Source organism: Mustelus asterias, chromosome 1, assembly GCF_964213995.1.
Source record: "Mustelus asterias chromosome 1, sMusAst1.hap1.1, whole genome shotgun sequence".
NCBI lineage: Eukaryota > Metazoa > Chordata > Chondrichthyes > Carcharhiniformes > Triakidae > Mustelus > Mustelus asterias.
The window spans coordinates 148,866,802-148,887,341 of record NC_135801.1 but is presented as its reverse complement, the minus strand read 5'-3'; the positions used below and the strand labels follow the sequence as shown (position 1 = coordinate 148,887,341).

The 20,540-nt window shown below is 44.5% G+C and overlaps 1 protein-coding gene across 1 annotated transcript in view; it reads left to right on the top strand.

Moving 5' to 3' along the window:
* Nucleotides 1-20,540, top strand: part of slc45a2 (solute carrier family 45 member 2) — a 75,763-nt gene that overhangs the window by 17,969 nt on the left and 37,254 nt on the right. The gene's annotated exons all lie outside the window — the stretch shown is intronic.

Genomic DNA, 20,540 nt, shown 5'->3' with positions numbered 1-20,540 from the left:
ATTTTATGGAAATGTATTTCCTGTTTAAGTCTTATTTAATTATTTCAATTGATAGAATTTACAGCTCCAGTATCTTATTAAATTGTACTACTGGCGTTGCATTTTCTCTGCCTCCATAATTTTATGGTTGGGGCACACATTTTCATGGACACCATCCATCACTATTAATATGACAAGAGGAGGCAGTACAAGTGCCCAGAGAGACACGTTATTCAGTCCTTTCGCTCCATTTTCCATTACGCTTTCTGTGAACAAGCGTAAACCTGTATCTCTAAGCATCCAATACTCAAAGGTTTCTTGGAGTGACAGATAGGAAAGGTCACCGGGGATGAGAGGAAAGCATCAAGAGCATAAACACGGCTGACAACATTGAAAGTTGTGAAAGCAAATAGGATTGAGTAATGAGAAGAATTCACCAAATATGAGGATAAGCTTCTTGAAGGTGGAACTGAGAAAATGGTAAATGGTCATTACTGACAGACTGGAAGGTCAATACGGGGAAGTGTGGTAAGGGTAAATCACAAGATGAAGGAATTCATCGGGTGGCAGGATGGCACAGTGTTCAGCACTGCTGCTTCACAATGCCAGGGACCCAGGTTCGATTCCCAGTTGGGGTCACTCGGTGTCTAGTCTTCACTTTCTCCCCATGTCTGTGTGAGTTTCCTCCGGGTGCTCCAGTTTCCTCCCACAGTCCAAAGGGCATGTTGGTTAGGTGCATTGGCCATGCTAAATTCTCCCTCAGTGTACCCAAGCAGGTGTCGGAGTGTGGCAACTAGGGAATTTTCACAGAAAATATTGCAGTGTTAATGTAAGCCTACTTCTGACAATAATAAATAAAATTTAAACTTTAAAAGGCTGTTGAAGGATTTGGAACTCAAGAAGAGAAGCTTCCGGGAAGTTTAACACAAATGCACCAAAAGAACATTGCAGATAAGGGCACGAAATAGGCCAAAGCCTTCTCCTGAATTTTCTATATTTGTTCACAGGCTATTGGGTGACTCGATGTGGCTTGAATCAACAAAGGCTGTCTTGCCAATCAATAAGAATAATATATACAACAAGGTCAGACTAAATTACAATATGGCTGCTCTACTCGACTCCCTAGCTCCAACTGCGAGTCCCTCCTCGACCTGTGGTATGCACCCTTCTGCTGATTGGTTCAACTTCCGATCATAGCAATACATCGGGTCCGGACTGATCAATTTGCCCTTGGGAAATGTACCCCCTCCTTAAAGGGCCACACTACCATATGTTTGTGGGATGTGGGCTTCGCTAACTAGGCCAGCATTTATTGCTCATCGCTATTTACCTGTGAAAAGGTGGTGGTGAGCTGCCTTCTTGAACTGCTGCAGTCCATGTGTTGTAGGAACACTTAGTGCTGTTAGGAAAGAAGTTCCAGGATTTTGATCCAATGACAATGAATGGACGGCAACATAGTTCAAAGTCAGGATGGCGTGTGGCTTGATAGGGAACTTAGAGGTGGTGATGTTTCCATGCATTTGATGCCCTTGCCCTTCTAGGTGGTAGAGGTCATAGGTATTGGAAAGTGCTGCCAGAAGGGATGTGTGAATTGTTCCAGTGCATTGTGTAGATGGTACACTCTGTTACCACTTTGCATCCGTGGTAGAGGGAGTGAATATTGAAGGTACAGGACAGGGTGCCAATCAAGTGAGCTTTTTTGTCGTGGGAGATGTCGATCTTCCTGAATGTTTCTGGAGCTGTCCTGAGCCAGGAGCGCTCAGTGGAGCGCTCAGTGGAGCACTCAGTGGAGAATAGTCCGTCACACTCTGACTTGTGCCTTGTAGATGGTGGACAGATTTTGGTTGTCAGGAAATGAGTTACCCGCTGCATGATTCCTAACTTTTGAGTTGCTCTTGCAGGGACAATATTTATATAGCTAGTTCAGTTCAGTTTCTGGTTAATGATAGCCCCCAGGATGTAGATAGTGAGGGATTCAGCAATGGTGATGCCATGGAATGTCAAAGGAGATGATTAGATTCACTCTTGTTAGAGATGGTCATTGTCCCTGGCATTTGTATGGCACAAATGTTACTTGACACTTGTGTGGCACAAATGTTACTTGCCTAAGCTTGAATGTTGTTCAGGTCTTGCTGCATATCTACATGGGTTGCTTCAGTATCTAAAGAGTTGCGAATGGTGCTGAACATTATGCAATCATCAATGAACATCCTCACTTCTGACCTCATGAAGGAAGAAAAGTTATTGATGAAGCAGCTGAAGATGGTTGGACTTGGGACACTGCCCTGAGGGGCTCTCGTACTGCGTTGTCCTGGAACTGAGAAGATGATTGACCTCCAATAATCATAACAATTTCCCTTTGTGCGAGGTGTAACTCCAAGCAGCAGAACGTTTTCCTCCTCATTCCCATTGGCTTTAGTTTTGCTCGGGTTCCTTGATGCCACATTTAGTCAACGGCTGTCTTGATGTCGGGGTGGTTGCTCTCATCTCACCTCTTGAATTCTGTTATCTATGTTTGGACTGAGGCTGTAATGAGATCAGGAGCTGGGTAATGCTGGAGGATCTGAAACTGATTATCAGTGAACAGGTATTTGTGGCAATTGACAGCACTGTCAACGACCTGTTGTTGATGATCAAGAACAGACTGATGCAATAATTATCAGCAATTATCATGGGGGATTTTAATCTACATATCAATTGGTCAAACCAGGTCGGTCAAGACAGCCTTGAGCAGGAGTTCATAGAATGTATCCGTGATAGCTTCCTTGAACAGTATGTAATGGAACCTACAAGGGAACAAGCTATCCTAGATCTGGTCCTGTGTAATGAGATGGGAATAATTAATGATCTTGCAGTTAGGGATCCTCTTGGAAGAAGCGATCACCGTATAGTTGAATTTAAAATACAGATGGAGCGTGAGAAGGTAAAATCCAATACCAATGTATTTAAACAAAGGAGACTATAAAGGGATGAGGGAGGAGTTGGCTAAGGTAGACTGGGAACAAAAACTTTATGGTGGGACAATTGAGGAACAGTGGAGGACCTTCAAAGCAATCGTTCACAGTGCTCAGCAAAAGTATATACCAGTGATAAGGAAGGACTGTAGAAAAAGGATATAATCAGCCATGGATTTCTAAGGAAATAAAAGAGGGTATCAAATTGAAAGAAAATGCATACAAAGCGGAAAAGATTAGTGGGAACCTAGAGGATTGGGAAATCTATAAAGGTCAGCAGAAAGCCACGAAAAAAGAGATAAAGAAAAGTAAGATGGATTATGAGAGTAAACTAGCTCAGAATATAAAAACAGCAAAAGTTTCTACAAATATATAAAATGAAAAAGAGTGGCTAAAGTAAACATTGGTCCTTTAGAGGATGAGAAGGGGGGATGTAATAACTGGAAATTAGAAAATGACTGAGGCATTGAACAGGTATTTTGTGTCGGTCTTCACAGTGGAAGACACAAATAACATGCCAAAAATTGATGACAGGAAGGCTATGGCAGGTGAGGACCTAGAAACTATCATTATCACAAAAGAGGCAGTGTTGGGCAAGTTAATAGGGCTAAAAGTAGACAAGTCTCCTGGTCCTGATGGAATGCATCCCAGGATATTAAAAGAGATGGCGGGAGAAATAGCAAATGCACTAGTGGTAATTTACCAAAATTTGTTGGACTCTGGGGTGGTTCCCGCAGATTGGAAAACAGCAAATGTGACGCCACTGTTTTAAAAAGGAGATAGACAAAAGGCGGGTAACTATAGGCCAGTTAGCTTAACTTCTGTAGTAGGGAAAATGCTTGATTCTATCGTCAAGGAAGAAATAGCGAGACATCTGGGTATAAATTGTCCCATTGGTAAGACGTAGCATGGGTTCATGAAGGGAAGGTCATGTTTGACTAATTTGGTCCAATTCTTTGAGAACATTACATGTGCAGTGGACAATGGGGAACCTGTGGATGTGGTGTATCTGGATTTCCAGAAGGCATTTGACAAGGTGTCGCACCAAAAACTGCTACATAAGGTAAAGGTGCACGGTGTTATGGGCAATGTATTAGCATGGATAGAGGATTGGTTAACAAACAGGAAGCAAAGAGTGGGGGTAAATGCGTATTTTTCTGGTTGGCAATCATGACTAGTGGTGTGCCTCAGGGATCGGTGTTGGGACCGCAATTGTTTACAATTTACATAGATGATTTGGAGTTGGGGACCAAGTGTAGTGTGTCAAAATTCACAGATGACACTAAGATGAGTGGCAGAGCAAAGTGTGCAGAGGACGCTGAAAGTCTGCAAAGGGATATAGATAGTCTAAGTGAGTGGGCAAGGGTCTGGCAGATGGAGTACAATGTTGGTAAATGTGAGGTCATGCATTTTGGTAGGAATAACAGCAAAATAGACTATTATTTAAATGATAAAAAATTGCAGCATGCTGCTGTGCAGAGGAACCTGGGTGTCCTTGTGCAGGAATCTCAAGGAGTTGGTTTGCAGATGCAGCAGGTAATTAAGAAGGCAAATGGAATTTTGTCCTTTATTGGTAGAGGGATGGAGTTTAAAAACAGCGAGGTTATGTTGCAGCTGTATAAGGTGCTGGTGAGGCCACACCTGGAGTACAGTTTTGGTCTCCTTACTTGAGAAAGGATATACAGGCACTGGAGGGGGTGCAGAGGAGATTCACTAGGTTGATTCCAGAGTTGAGAGGGTTGGCTTATGAGGAGAGACTGAGTAGACTGGGGCTATACTCATTGGAATTCAGAAGAATGAAGGGAGATCTTATAGAAACATATAAGATTATGAAGGGAATAGATAAGATAGAAGCAGGGAAGTTTTTTCCATTGACAGGTGAAACTAGAACTAGGAGGCATAGCCTCAAAATAAAGGGAAGCAGATTTAGGACTGAGTTGAGGAGGAACTTCTTCGCACAAAGGGTTGTGAATCTGTGGAATTCCCTGCCCAGTGGAGTAGTTGAGGCTACCTCATTGAATGGTTTTTAGGCAAGGATAGATAAATTTTTGAACAGTAAAGGAATTAAGGGTTATGGTGAGTGGGTGGGGAAGTGGAGCTGAGTCCACGAAAAGATCAGCCATGATCTTATTGAATGGCGGAGCAGGCTCGAGGGGCCTGATGGCCTACACCTGCTCCTAGCTCTTATGTTCTTATGTTCTATTAACACAATTGGCTGGATTGACTTTGTCCTGCTTCTTAAATAAAGCTGTCACTGTGTTACTATGAAAAGCCAGTTGAGCTTGGTGAAGAGAGTGTGATGACTTTACAGGCCTTAATGCCGGTATTTTGTGGTATTTTTGCATGACTTGTAGTTTTTGACTGACAGAAGTTGGGAGAAGTTTTGAAAAAATGCAGCCACAAGGAGAAGGGATTAGTTTTTTAAAAATCTTTCACCTCTGCAAAGTGTACAGGCTAGCAATTATTCGAATGATCTGAGATGCATTTTCAAATTTATGTATCATTCCCATTACGCCTTCAATCTTCCTGGATGAGGAAATACCGTACATAAATCAGACATTAATCAGGCTAAAACGGTTACTTAACTTCAGTTACAAAATTGGGTAGAGCTATAAATTACAGTGAAATGGAGCAGTGCTAGATTACAATTGATATTTATAAGCATACTGTTGATCAGAGCTTTCAACAGTCTCTCCAGCATCTAGAATAAGTTCTCAGTACTGCCATAAGACCATAAGATATAGGAGTGGAATTAGTCCATTCAACCCATTGAGTCCGCTCCGCCATTCAATCATGGCTGATAAGTTTCTCAACACCATCCTCCCACCTTCTCCCCGTAACCTTTGATCCCGTTACCAATCAAGAACCTCTCTTTCTCTGTCTTAAATATACTCAATGACCTGGCCTCCACAACCTTCTGTGGCAATGAATTCCATAGATTCACCACCCTCTGGCTAAAGAACCTCCTCTCTCAAAACTCTTCCCGGCTCGGGTCACTGTCTGTGTGGAGTTTGCACATTCTCCTCGTGTTTGCGTGGGTTTCCTCCGGGTGCTCCGGTTTCCTCCCACAGTCCAAAGATGTGCGGGTTAGGTTGATTGGCCAGGTTAAAATTGCCCCTGAGATGCGTAGGTTAGAGGGATTAGCGGGTAAATATGTGGGGGTAGGGCCTGGGTGGGATTGTGGTCGGTGCAGACTCGATGGGCCGAATGGCCTCCTTCTGCACTGTAGGGTTTCTATGATTCTTCTCATAACTGAACACAATGACAATGTGTTAATGGGATGGCACGGTGGCACAGTGGTTAGCACCGCAGCCTCACAGCAACAAGGACCCAGGTTCGATTCCCGGTTTGGGTCACTGTCTGTGCGGAGTCTGCACGTTCTCCCCGTCTCTGCGTGAGTTTCCTCCGGCTGCTACGGTTTCCTCCCACAGTCCAAAAGACATGCTGGTTAGGTGCATTGGCCATGCTAAATTCTCCCTCAGTGTATCCAACCAGTCACCAGAGTGTGGCGACTGGAGAATTTTCACAATAGTTTCACTGCAGTGTTAATGTAAGTCTACTTCTGACATTAACAAATAAACTTCAAAAAAAAAGGAAACAACCGAGAAAGGAACCTTGTTATTATTCTCTGCACAACTTCTAGCGTTTGAAATTCTTCTTGTATCTTGATCAGAACTGGGTACAGTAATGGTTACAGTATGGGGTAACCATCACTGCAATCCCCCACTGTCAACATCCTTGGGGTTACCATTGACCAGAAACTCAGCAAGACTCACCACATAAACACAGTGGCTACAAGTGCAGGTCAGAGGCTAGGAATACTGTGGCGAATAACTCACCTCCTGACTCCCCAGAGCCTATCCACCATCTACAATGCACAAGTCAGGAGTGTGATGGAATGCTCCCCATTTGCCTGGGTGGTTGCAGCTCCAACAACACTCAAGGAGCTTGACACCATCCAGGACAAAGCAGCTTGCTTGATTGGCACCACATCTACAAATATTCAATCCCTCCACCACTGACGCTCAGTAGCAGCAGTGTGTACTATCTACAAGATGCACTGCAGCAATTCACCAAAGATCTTTAGACAGCACCTTCCAAACCCACGACTGCTTCCATCTAGAAGGACAAGGGCAGCAGATAAATGGGAAAACAACCACCTGCAAGTTCCCCTCCAAGCCACTCACCGTCCTCACTTGGAAATATATCACCGTTCCTTCACGGTCGCTGGGTCAAAATCCTGGAATTCCCTCCCTAACGGCATTGTGGGTCAACCCACAGAACATGGACTGCAACCATTCAAGAAGGTGGCTCACCACCACCTTCTCAAAGACAACTAGGGTTGGCAATAAATGTTAGCCAGCCAGTGACACCCATGTCCCACGAATGAATAAAAAAAAAGTAATGGTACGTTCCCACCAGAGAACTCCATGGTCTGTTTACAAGTTGTAGTTCAACGTTCTGTTGGCTTTGTTGTTTGCTGCAAAACCAAACTGTTTCCTGGAATGGCAGACTGATGTATATGAGGAGAGATTCAGTCAATTAGGATTATATTCATTGGAGTTCAGAAGAATGAGGGGTGGAATCTCATAGAAAGCTATAAAATTCCAACAGGACCAGACATAGTAGATGCAGGAAGGATATTCCCAATGGTGAGGCTGTTTAGAACCAGGGGTCACTGTCTAAGGATACAAGGTAAGCACTGAGATGAGGAGACATTTCTTCACCCAGGGAGAGGTAAGTCTATGGAATTCGCTGCCAGAGAAAGCAGTCAAGGCTAAAACATTATATGGTTTCAAGAAGCAGTTAGATATGGCACTTGGGGCGAAGGGGACCAAAGGAAATGGAGGGAAGGCAGGATCAGGATATTGAGTTGGATAATCAGCCATCATCATAATGAATGGTGGAGCAGGTTTGAAGGGCCGAATGGCCTGTTACTATTTTCTATCTTTTGTATGTTTCTATGGCTGGGCATGTTCAGAGTTAAGTCCAAGACAGCTAGATATCTCAGCTTCATGCTTGGATATTTCAAGAGTATTTCTGGAGTACTTGTCCCCTTTTTAGTTTTTGTCTTGCATGCAGTATTTTGCATCTGTCTCAGCAAATGTGATCTATTATTCTAACCAATTATGTAGGCTGTGATTTTCTGCTCCCATTCATGTCGAGCGGGTAACGGGAATGGGAAATAGCACAGGAAGTCTGAAGTTGCGATTGAAATCGTGTGAAAGCTCGCTGCAATTGCCCCAACCCCACATCAGTGGTGAGCTACTTTTGCCGATGTTCATCGGGAATATCATTATAATACACTTGCATCTCATTAACGAGGTGGCACAGTGGCACAGTGGTTAGCACTGCTGCCTCACAGCGCCAGGGTCCAGGTTCGATTCGACCTTGGGTGACTGTCTGTGCAGAGTTTGTACATTCTCCCCGTGTCTGCTTGGGTTTCCTCCAGTTGCTCCGGTTTCCTCCCACAGTCCAAAGACATGCGGATTAGATGGATTGACCATATTAAATTGCCCCTTAGTGTCCCAGGATGTGTAGGTTAGATGGATTAGCCATGGTAAATGTGCAGGGTTATGGAGATGGCGCTTAGGTTAGATGCTCTTTAGGAGAACCGGTGCAGACTCAAATGGCCTCTTTCTTCACTGTAAGGATTCTATGTACATCGTAATCATACCCTGCTGTCAAAAAGTTTATCCATGGCAGCATGTTATCTTAACAGCGCGAATCAAGACCAGCTCCAAAAGGTGTACACCTGGCAAGCACACCTCTGAGGAGAGCACGGAAGTGAGCGCAGTGCTCACGGAACAACTCCATTTATTCAGGAGATTGACTCAGGGGTACCTGCCCTGACTCAGGAGTGACCAGGCTTGATTCGGAGTGACAGGACACACTGGGTTGTGACCCTGGGGAGACAGGGGTCTGACTTGAGTGTCACCAGATGCTGAAACAGATGTGATGGTGAAAAGAGCACACATGGACACTGATTGGAATGAGTGACGGTAGCCCTGGATACTGTGGGAGACATCCTCATTCCCCACGGGATACAGGCATGACTGATGTGTTTGGTGACTATGAAAGCACATGAATGACCTGGAAACCTTGCACAAAGCATATGGAGAAAGCCCTGGACTGAGCACCCTGCCGTTATCAAGAATGAAAGGAACACAGTTCATCAGACAAGGAGACGTGGAGAGGGCGCAATTAGTGGGTGTTTATTTACAAATGTATGTACAAGTGCTTAAACCCGTGCCCACACTGTGCAACTAGAGCTTCTTAACCTTTCCAATCCTGCTGCTACGTCTCGGTGCATCCCCAACATCCACAGCAGAGGAGGAGGCAGCCTGCTGTCTGCCACACCTTGCTGTCTGTGATGAGCTTGCTGGACATCCTCTGGAGGACAGTGGGTCACAGAAGAACACCCCCCTTCCCTCCCCAGTGATAAACAGGAGGAAGAGCAACCATAGAGGCACTCATCTGATAAAAGAGCAGCGCTCCGAAAGCTCGTGATACCAAATAAACCTATTGGACTTTAACCTGGAGTTGTGAGGCTACTTACTGTGCCCATTCCCGTCCAACACCGGCATGTCCACATCAAGTCCAACAGAGGCGGCAGAGGAGCATTCTGAGAGAAGTCAGCTCAGTCACCACAACTGAAACAGCGGGTAATTTTAAGAAAAGATGGAGCATGCACATTAACTACACTATAGTGATAATGGAGGCAGCGCTATTCATGAAACATAAGAACTCAGAACAGGAATAGGCAATTCAGCCCCTTGAACCTGCTCTGCAATTCAATATGATCATGGCTGATCACATCTCGACCTCAACTCCACTTTCCTTCCCGTTCACCATCACCCTTCAAATCCCTTACTAATTAAATATCTGTCCACCTCTTCCTTACATTTACTCAATGTCCCAGCATCCACCACTCTCTGGGTTAGTAAATCCCACGGACTCACGATCCTTCGAGAGAAGTAATTAATCCTCACCTCTGTTTTAAATCTGCCCTGTGACCTCTTGTTCTAGATTGTCCTACATGAGGAAACATCTTCTCTATGTCTACTTTGTTAATCCCCCTTATCGTCTTGTGCAGTTTACGGAGATCCCCTCTCAGTCTTCCTAAACTCTACTAATTTACAAATTAGTAGACATCCTCGAACTTCCCTTCTAATAGCACAGTTGTTGTACCTACCTTAGGACTGCAGCCATTCAAGAAGGTGGTTCAAGGGCAATTAGGGATGGCCAATAAATGCTGGCCTAGCCAGCGACACCCATATCCCATGAAAGAATTTTTAATAATCTAATTTGGCAGAGTGTACATTTACTTGATGTGGATTGAAACATAGAAACTAGAAGCAGGAGTAGGCTATTTGGCCCTTCGAGCCTGCTCCGCCATTCATTTTGATCATGGCATATCATCAAATTCATTATCCTGATCCCTCCCCTCCGACGTCAGCTTGGATTCTGGACTCAAGTATCTGAGTGGGACCCTTGGCCTCTGATCCTGAAATGAGAGTGCTCTCACTCAGGCAATGTTGATCAGAAATGATGTCCCTCTTCTGAATCTATGTTGACTGCTTTTTATTATATTATTACTTTGCAGATAAATTTCAAATTTATTCATGATAATTGATTCCATTATTTTACATGGAGAGCTCGTACGATTAATGAGTTTGCACAAAAGCATGTTTCTGCTTACTCTCCCTTTTTGAATAACAGCATTGTATTATCCTGATTTTGAACGTCTATTTATAATTATTGCCAGTATCTCACAAATCTTCACTCCAGTTTTTCAGCGTTCTCAATTAAAGATGAATATTATCTATCCCTGGTAATTTATACATTTTGTGCACATTCAGCCTGTCCGGGACTTGCAGCTCATTTTCATTAAAATCCTTGAAACTAGAAAAAACCTTCAGATCCCAGCCAAGTGACAAGGAATTCAGACACAGGCACAAAGTTACTGGTCGAATAGGGTTGTAGCTATGGTGGAAAGTTGGGACGAGTTTATCAACCATGGCAAAATAATCTTTGAGTGTGGTGTTACATCATAGTGAATTTCACCCAAGAAATTGCTGACATTGCATTGAATATGATAAATGAGTGGGGTCACTTCCAAATAGAGCTTAGAAAACTCATAACCCGACTGTCCAATTCACAGGAACAAAGTAATTTAATAGTCACTGTTCCAACTCTTGCTGGGGAATAATGCTTCTGGTGATTAGGGCAGCATTGTGGCCCAGTGGTTGATGCTGCTGCCTCACAGCGCCAGGGACTCGGGCTTGATTCCGGCCTCGGGTTACTTGGGTCTGTGTGAAGTTTGCACATTCTCCCCGTTGTAGCGTGATCCCTCTTTTTAACTCCACTGGGCTTATTTTAGGTTGGGTTCTCCGTCACCCAAACCCCACCAATGCCCGAGTGATTCTCTCTCTTGCCGATGGAACAATGGCCACCTTGCGTCTACTTCACTAGAGTAGCGCTCCCAAGAGAGAGAAAAGGAAACTGCTGCCTATCCACTATCTGGCAGCCTTTCCTGAGTGGGCGGTTTCGAAGCGCCCAGGGTACCCTCAGTTCTAGACTCCGGAATTATGGTAAGGAATATTTATATTGTGACTTAGTCAGAGATCATTGGTGAGAAATTGAAAAGATCAAAACGGACTCCAACGGAAGTCAAAGATAAATATATTAAAACATCAAGGTCAAAGGTCACCAAACACCAGGAAAACAACACACCATGCCTTATGCTCTATAAGACTATAAGCTATGGAAGGAATACTAAGACGGACACCTCGGAATTCTTACTTTATACAAGTTTACCAGTGTCTTAAACTATGAAAGGTGCATGCAAAAGCCCCCCCACTTTCCCCAAAGACTCATCCACTATGATGATCTCGGGAACTTCGCGAATTACCAGGGGATACTCACAATCCTAGTTTAAATTGCTCAGTGGCTTCAGGCTGCGTACTGGAGACGACCGAGTGGAGAGTGCTGTCATGCTGGTCCGAAGAGAAAAAAAGCGATGGCCGACGTGACCATCCTTTTATATTGTAAACTTGAATTCTTTTTCCAGCCAACTCCTTCCAACCGGCAGTTTCCACAGACAAAGGCTTGCTCGTTATTTGCAGCTGCGATCTTACAGTCCATAGAGACCAGATGGTCCCATCCCAGGTGATAGGTCCCTTGCTGTCCTGTATTGTTCCATCGGAGATCGTTTAATTGTTTTCCCATTAGGGAAATGGGCTTCTCCTCGCTCTGGGACAAGGCCATTATCACCTGTATTGTGTCCAGACCAGGTGCATTGTCTTGCTGCCGGCCTAGTCTGGTGATGTCGCGAGGTTCTTTTTGTGCTGCTGATAACCTAATCAGCAGTCTGTCTGGTTTCTGGCTGCTTGCAATTTTTGGACTGGGCCCCTTCACATACACACACACACAGGCTGGCTGGGCTCACTGACCAGGTCAAGTCCTGCAGTCAAGTGTAGCCACTTTCACAGTTCTTTAGGGTTCAAGTCCTTTTCCCAGCTCATTAAAAAAGGCCTGAGTTGCCCGAAAAACGTACACCGTGTCTGCATGGAATTCCTCCAGGTGCTCCAGTTTCCTCCCACACTCCAAAAGATGTGCAGGTTAGGTGGATTGGCCATGCTAAATTACCCCTTACTGTCCCACGAGATATTGGTTATGGGAATTAACCATGGTAAATGTGTGGGGTGGGGCCTGGAGAGTGGGTGCATTCTCTATGGGCCAAATGGCCTCCTTTTGATTTATTAGGGCTAATGCTTTGGGGACCAGGGTTGAAATCTCACAATGAAACCTGGTAGAATTTAAATTCAATGAATAAATATGGAATTAAAACCCAGCCTCAGTAATTGTCATATAAAACCTTTGTCAATTGTTGTAAAAACACATTTGGTTTACTAATGCCCTTTAAGGAAGGAAATTTGCCATCCGTACCTAGTCTGGCCTACACCTGACTGCAGATTTAATATGGTTGACTCTTAACTGCTTTCTGAAATGACCAAATAAGCCACTCAGTTCAAGGGCAATTAGGCATAAGAAACAAATGCTGGTCTTCCAATAATGTCCACATCCCATGAAATAATTTTTTAAAAACTATCCTAATTTGCTCGCAGAGACAGCTTTGGAGATGGGGTGCATGGAATGTTTGAAATGTAAGCGTCAGGTCAGGTCTCCATTACACCACCAACCCTGTTCCATCATACTGCAGGTGGCACCTGAATTGGCAACCTGCTCCACAAAAGCGGGCAACCAATTAGGGCAATTAAGGTCCCACCAAGGTGTCAATTCCAGAAACTGCAAGGCTTGACGGCCTCGTGCTGAAACAGGAGTCTGGCATCTACTTGCAGGTGGCTTCCTCTCAGTCAACCAGTCACAGAGTCACTGAGAGGAGAGGGCCACAACCATAGCCACAGACAACTCAGTGGCAGTGTACCCCTTCATTTTGGCCCTGATAGCTCTGAGCATTCATTATTTTTAAATTTCATCACCCTTCAGAGACTATAGGGGCGATTTTAGCATTTTCTTGTCGAAGTGCTGGGTGGACTTTAAACTGGTAGAGTTTCAGATCTGTCTTTTGGGTGTGTCTTCGGGCCCCCACCCCTCCCCCATACACACTCTATCTGCAAAATTGTGAGCGAGCCTGTTGCTCGCAGCAGAAGCCTGTGGGTGGGGCTTAACATGTCTGAAAGCCTGCAGAGGGAGATAGTGCGCATGTGCAGGCCTCTGATGCTACACATGCGCATTAACAGCAGCAGGGGTCTGACAGAAAAGAGAGAGCTGTCAGGGCCCTCCTACTGCAGGCAGCTTGAAGCAGCTCCCCCCTTGCAATCGTGTGGGCCCGCAGCCCGAGATACAGCCCCCACCAACCTGCCCCGTACCCCCCGCCGCCCAGACCGATAGCAGATCCCCTCCCTCCCCCACCGATCGCAGCCCCGCTGCCCTCCCCTGACCAATCGCTGCAGAGTGGCAGCAGGCCCCCTCTCCCTCCCTCCCCCTACCGATCGCTACGGAGTGGCAGCGGGCTCCCTCCCCAATTAGCCTCTCCTGCATTAGACCCGTCCAACTGACCTTACCTTCATTAGACCTGCTGCCACTGACCTTGCCTTTCACTGGCCCCTCCCCTACTGACCCCTCCCCCATTGGCCCCATCCCAGCACTGCCTGGTGGGCATTGCCCAGGTGCCAGGGTGGCACTGCAAGTTTTGCATTGCCCAAGGGGCACCCCTCTTGCCCTCCGTCTCCCCGGGGTCTTCAATGGCCTCTGGTTCCATCGGCGAGACCAAGTTGATTCCTCCTTGTTCATGGGGAGAATGTCTATTCCTCGCTGGCGAGAACCTTTCCCAGTGAAGTCATAAAGGGGGCGGGCCCAGAAGATTGAGTGCTGGGCTCGCTAAGCAGGTGTAAAACAGCATTTAAATAAATTTCAATATATTAATCTGCCTTTCACCCATTTCTGGTGAGAGGCTAACTGTGCCAAAAATCTGGCGCTCAAAATGGCGCCGGTTGCAAAAACCAGCGCCAATCACACTAATCGCTTTACGCCCCACTTTACTACCATGTCATGTCCAAAAACAGGTGCAACACGATGGTAAAATCTGCCCCTAACTTCATTTTGAGGTGCCCTTGCCTTCCCTTTCCTTCAGTGGGGTCCATCTCTCCCAGTGGGGCTACTTGCCACCCAGTTCTGCAGGCCCTCTGAAAGAGCCCCGCCCCTTGGAAACCTGCCCACATCCTTAATTTGATGTCAAGCACAGAGGTGGCCAATCTAGCTATCTGTTAATGCACCTCTGACCCTCATGGGGTCTGGAAAGTCAAATGGCACAAGATTCTTTCCCATGAGTCTGTACAAAGCCAGCATAAAGACATCACCATTCAATGTACAAGTGCTGAAATGGATTCCGCTGCATTCGGCCAGGTATACTCTTTCCATACCTAATATCTCCAAGGGATCTTTAAGAGAAACCCGTGGATGATTTTTGTTTTTAAAGTACGATTTGAAACGTTAATATAGGCCTATGAGGAATTGAGCAAATGGTGATGGTTTGGCTTAAGCAATAATTTTCAATTCCTTTCTGGCCACAGGAGAGGTGCTGGAGGATTGGAGGACAGCCAATGTGGCCCCATTATTAAAGAAGGGAGGAACGGATAAATCAGGAAACTATGGGCCAGTTAATCTAACCTCAGTGGTGGGGAAACTATTGGAAGCACTTCTGAGAAACAGAATTGATCTGCATTTAGAGAGGCAGGGATTAATCAAGAACAGTCAGCATGGTTTTGTTAAGGGGAGGTAGGGTCTGACCAACTTGATTGAATTTTTCAAAAAGATGACCAGGGTGTGTAGATGAGGGCAATGCATTTGAAGTAGTCTTCTTGGGCTTCAGCAAGGCTTTTGATAAGGTCCAATATGGGAAACTGAAAGCGAAGGTAAGCACCCATGGGATTCAAGGAAATTTGGCAAATTGGATCCAGAATTGGCTGAGTGGCAGGAAACAGAGAGTGAAAGTTAAAAAAAAGTAAAATCCATTTATTAGTCACAAGTAAGGCTTACATTAACACTGCAATGAAATTACTGTGAAATTCCCCAAGTCGCCACAGTCCGGCGCTTGTTCAAGTCAATGCACCTAACCAGCATGTCTTTCACAATGTGGGAGGAAACCGGAGCACCCGGAGGAAACCCACTCAGACATGAGGAGAACCTGCAAACTCCACACAGACAGTGACCCAAACCAGGGATCAAATCTGGATCCCTGGCACTGTGAAGCAGCAGCGCTAACCACTGTGCCATTGTGCCACCTGGTGATGATTGAGTGATGATTGAAAGGTGCTTTTCTGACTGCAAACCTGCATCAAATGGAGTCCCGCAGGAATCAGTGTTAGGGTCCTTACTGTTTGTGGTTTTTATAAATGATTTTGACTTGAATGTTCAAAAAACAAAGAGAAGTACAGTACAGGAACAGGCCCTTCGGCCCTCCAAGAATGTGTCAAACATAATGCCCTAACTAAACTAAAAGAAAATCTTTCTGCCCTTCAGTCCGTATCCCTCTATTCCCTTCTTATTCATGTATCAATCCAGATGCCTCCTAAATATTGCTAATGTGCCTGCTTCCACCATCTCCTTTGGCGGCGCATTCCAGGCACCCACCACTCACATGTGTGAAAAACATCCCCCGCACATCTCCCTTAAACTTTCCCCCTCTCATCTTGAACCTGTGCCCCTTGTAATTGACACTTCCACCCTGGGAAAAAGCCTTTGGCTCTCCACCCTGCCTCTGCCTCTCATAATTTTGTAGACCTCTATCAGGTCTCCCCTCAGCCTCCATCTTTCCAATGAAAACAATCCTAGTTTATTCAACCTCTCCTCATAGCCAACCAGCACCCTTGAAACCAGGCAACATCCTGGTGAACCTTCTTTGCACTCTCTCCAAAACTTTCATATCCTTCGGGTAGTGTGATGACCAAAACTGCACGCAGTACTCCAAATGCAGCCTAACCAAGGTTTTATATAGCTGCAACATGATTTCCCAACCTAATAAAAGCAAATTACAGCGGATGCTGGAATCTGAAACCAAAAGAGAAAACGCTGGAAAATCTCAGCAGCTCTGGCAGCATCTGTAAGGAGAGAAAAGAGCTGACGTTTCAAGTCCAGATGACCCTTTGTCAAAGCTTTGTCAAACCCTTTGTCAAATGATTTCCCAACCCTTGTACTCTACCCCAGCTGATGAAGGCATGCCACATGCTTTCTTAATCATCTTGGCCATCTGTGTTGCCACTTTTAGGAAACTGTGGACCTGCATGCCCCGATCGCTCAAAAAGTTAATGAGGAGGATTGATCAGTAAGTTTGTGGATGGTACAAAAATTGGTGGGTTGGTAAATAGTGAGAAGGATAGCCTTAGGTTACAGGAGGATATAAACAGGCTTTTGGGCTGATCGGTGGCACATGGAAGTTAGTCTGGATAAGTGTGAGATGATGCACTTGGGCAAGACAAACAAGACCAAGGGAATACATAATGAATGACAGGATCTTGGGAAGTACCGAGGATCAGGGGGATCTTGTACACCAGTCCCTTAAGGTATCGGGACAGGTAGATAAAGTGGTTAAGAAGGCATATGGTATACTTGTCTTCATTAGCCAAGGCATTGAGTTTAAGAGCACGGAGGTTATGCTGGAATTGTATAAAATGTTGGAACTGCTGGAACTGTAAAACGTTGGTTAGGCCACAGCTGGATTATCATGTGCAGTTCTGGATTATAGGAGGGATGTGATAGGACAGAGGAGATTTACCAGGATGTTGCCTGGGCTGGAGAATTTTAGTTAAGAAGAGAGATTAGATAGACTGGGGTTGTTTTCCTTGGAGCAAAGGAGACTGAGGGGGGACATGATTGAGATATATAAAATTATGAGAGGCATCGAGTAGACAGGAAGGAACTCTTACTCTTGGTGGAGGGTCAGTGCTGGAAAATGGGATTAAAATAGTTATGTGGTTGTTTTTGACTGGCATAGACATGATTGGCTGAAGAGCCTTTTCTGTGCTGTAGACCTCAATGGCTCTAAGAGTTGACAGGACCATACTGTTTTGTGAAAGTGCTGATATGTCGCTGCCAGCAGAAGTGGTTGAGGCAGGTACAATAGCAGCATTTAAAAAGCATTTGGAAAAGTACATGGATGGGAAAGGATTAGGGGGATATGGGCAATTGGGACTAGCTGGGAGGGCACCATGGTCGGCATGGACCGGTTGGGCTGAAGAGTCAGTTTCCCTGCTGTATTGCTCTATGACTCAATAACAGAGGATGTGATTGGGCTGAATAGATTGTAGGTAACAGGGAAATGAATTAGACGAGGTTTTGCAAAATTTTATTTGAAAGAGTGGTTAAGAGATTTCCTACATCATGGAGTACATTCTTATTGACATATGGAAACATAGAAGCAGGAGTCGGCCATTTGGCCCATTGAGCCTGCACTGCCATTCAATGTGATTATGGCTGATCCTCTATGCCAATGCTCTCCTTGATGCCTTTAGTATCTAGAATTTTAATTCCAGATTTTATTACATTAGTTTAAATTCCACCAGCTGCAACGTCCGCAGAACATTCTGCTTGGGTCTCTGAATTACTAGTCCAGTGATCTTGCCACTATGCCAATATCTCCCCTTTATAATGATGTTATGGTAGTGAGGAGCTTCTTGTACTATAGGAGGATTAGTAACTGAAGTTGGGGAGTCATTGAGGCATCTTTAATTCACTTTGGTGCTTTTTTAATGCATGTTTGGTACTTATTTCAATCTGAAATCTTTAGTTCTGCCATGAAATACGTATTGCGCATGAAAGGTTTAACTATACAGCCACTAGATGGCATTTGGTTAAATTCTTTTATTTTAGAAGATTATTGCCATTTGGTGGAAGGAATGTGAATCTAATTGCTTTGGAAAATATGTCCTGCAATAGGCCCTTACAGACCAGGAGAACAATAGGGCTACGGTCATGTCACTTTCTGTTTAAATTCAATATCTCAACTCTGAAGTAGGCTCACTGCGAAGTATAGGAAAGTATATTTAATGGCTCAGATTTTGCAGTTAACGTTAAAATGATGGCACTCACTGCTAATCTTAATGAACCCTAAAGTAAAGTAAAGTTTGTTTATTAGTCACAAGTAAGGCTTACATTAACACTGCAATGAAGTTACTGTGAAATTCCCCAAGTTGCCTGTTCGGGTCAATGCGCCTAACCAGCACATCTTTCAGAATGAGGGAGGAAACCGGAGCACCCGGAGGAAACCCACGCAGACATGGGGAGAATGTGCAAACTCCACATGGACAGTGACCCAAGCCGGGAATTGAACCCGGGTTCCTGGAGCTGTGAGGCAGCAGTGCTAACAACTGTGCTACTGTACCGTCCCCATCCACAAATATTCAGCAAACTCTGTGACATTGATTTCCTCTATTCGGACATGACTTTCAATCCAGTACCACATATAAGGGTGCTCTGGTGTCCCTCAACAGAGATGTCTTCAGGCAAGCTGAATAGCCAATTAAATTGAAGAATTTTCATAGTCAGTAAAGCAGGAAGTAAAAGCACCGATCATTATTCGCTTTTAAATTGTTTTACAGAACACAAAATATTAAGACACTGTTGACCCTCAAACTAAGGTCTTAACTAATGTGATGGACAAAGAGACATTAACACGAGAACTTTCTTACAAGCCATTCTATTAATGTTTAAAACACTTGATAAATACTCCTAACTTAACTTAAATCATTGGTAAACTTCTTGTTATCTGTTTAAATACTTGATAAACATTGAACTGTTCTTTACTTCACTTGTTAGAGTACTGACTATTTGTTGGTTACAATGAATCACAAGATTCAGTCTGGACTTAAATACTGTCTGTATTAAGCTGAGGTGATCAGGTTCCTTTTGATGGGTCTTCTTCTCTCAGCCCTGAACTCAGGGTGATCTTCTTATGCAATGTTGATCCCATAAGTCTCCCTGCTGAGCCTGCTAACTTCTCCCTTTATCCAGTTTCTTCCAGCAAGTTCTTTTGCCACATACACAGATGGCCCATACCCATTTTCCTCAATGCCAGCTTGAGCATTGCTGGCCTTGTGTTTTATTGCTGAGTACATCATATCATGGAATCGTAGGGTGGAATTGTCCCGTCTCTCCCGCCAAAGGAATCATAGTAGGCAGGACTAGACCATGCAAATGCCCATTGACCTCAGGCGGAATTTTCCGGTCTTGGAGTGAACGCAGCTGAAAATCCCATCTATAGTATCCCTACAGTGCAGAAGAAGTCCATTGAGTCTGCATCAACTCTAACAGATTATCTGACCCAGGCCTTCTCCCCCATTTTATCCCTGTATCCCCACACATTTAACATGACTAATCCATCTAACCTGCACACTTTGGGATACTCAGGGACAATTTAGCATGGCCAATTCACCTAACCTGCACATCTTTAGACTGTAGGAGGAAACCGAAGCACCTGGAGGAAACTCACGCAGACATAGGGAGAATGTGCACACTCCACACAATCACCCAAGGCTGGAATTGAATCTAGATCCCTGAAAATGTGAGGTTGCAGTGCTAACCATTGTGCCACCATACTGCCACACTTACTTGTTGTGTAAGATTGCCTACTTTTGCCATCATGCTTTGCTGTTAACCATCCAGCTACAATCCCCTCTTTCATCCATTAAGCATTAACAAATTAAATCACAAAGGAACCGTGATCATACCCCACCTCATGTAAGCAGATATTTAAGTCCATGCCATGTTGCATAAAGGCAAATCCTCAATATTGCTTGAAGTTACAGTGTAAGAGGAGCATGAGGAGAAATAGGTTCAAACGAGCAGAAGATAAATGTAAGGCTGATGTCAGGAATTTCATTTTCCAGGAAGAATAGTGGAGGTAAAGATCTGGAATATGTTTCAGAAATCCATGTACGTTGAAATGTATAAATTAATTAATCAAACGATCTGCCTGGTTTCTAATTATCTTGTAAAAGGTAGGATATAACTTCAAAGTCATTGACATCTATGCTAACTTTCAAATGTTTTCTATGGATCATTTCTGTGCAAATGAATTTTCAGTAA